Source organism: Arachis ipaensis, chromosome B02 (genome assembly GCF_000816755.2).
Source record: "Arachis ipaensis cultivar K30076 chromosome B02, Araip1.1, whole genome shotgun sequence".
NCBI lineage: Eukaryota > Viridiplantae > Streptophyta > Magnoliopsida > Fabales > Fabaceae > Arachis > Arachis ipaensis.
In genome coordinates this window covers 96,542,735-96,543,452 of record NC_029786.2, presented here as the reverse complement: position 1 = coordinate 96,543,452, position 718 = coordinate 96,542,735, and positions in this window count along the sequence as shown.

The following is a 718-nucleotide window of genomic DNA, read 5'->3' as shown; positions in this document are numbered from 1 at the left end:
TTTAGATAATAAATTATATAGTTAAATTTTGATATTTATAAAAATGTTGTCTTTATTTAAAATATGACTAAATAAATAAATCACACTTTTAAATAAAATACCTTTATAAAAAAATATTTTTACTATCTTCATTTAAAGAATTACCTAAACATATTTGTAAGACAATCGGCCCTACCACAAAATGGATGAATTGATTTGGACAATGAAAGTGGGTAGGGGGAAAATTACATGTGAAAGACACGCTGGCGCACTTATTTATCACCATATTCAAAAGATGCTTTTACCTTACAACCAAAAATTTAAATTTTAAATTTAATTGGAAAGTGTTTTAATGGAAGAAATGTGTGGTCTAAATAAGATTCAAAGTGGAAAAGAGAGGGTGTGGATTGCTTTTGGTTTAAAGGAAAAAGATGAATAGGAGTTTGTGATGAGGAAAATGGAGCAATAGTTTTGTCACAAACCATTTATGGATATATGGATTGGAATTGGACCAAGTATTTTATTTATGATTAATCCAACTATCAAAGACCTTAATTCTTTGACTTCATAATGTGTTTCTACACCTTAGACACACTCGTGTATATATTAATAAGAAAAAAAAAAGGGGGACACAATCAATTTATGTAAAACTGTGACGCACGGTTTATTTTAGATCATGAAAAGAATTCGGTATGAATACTAAAAATTAACTATATAAGTATGTTTATTATATATTATA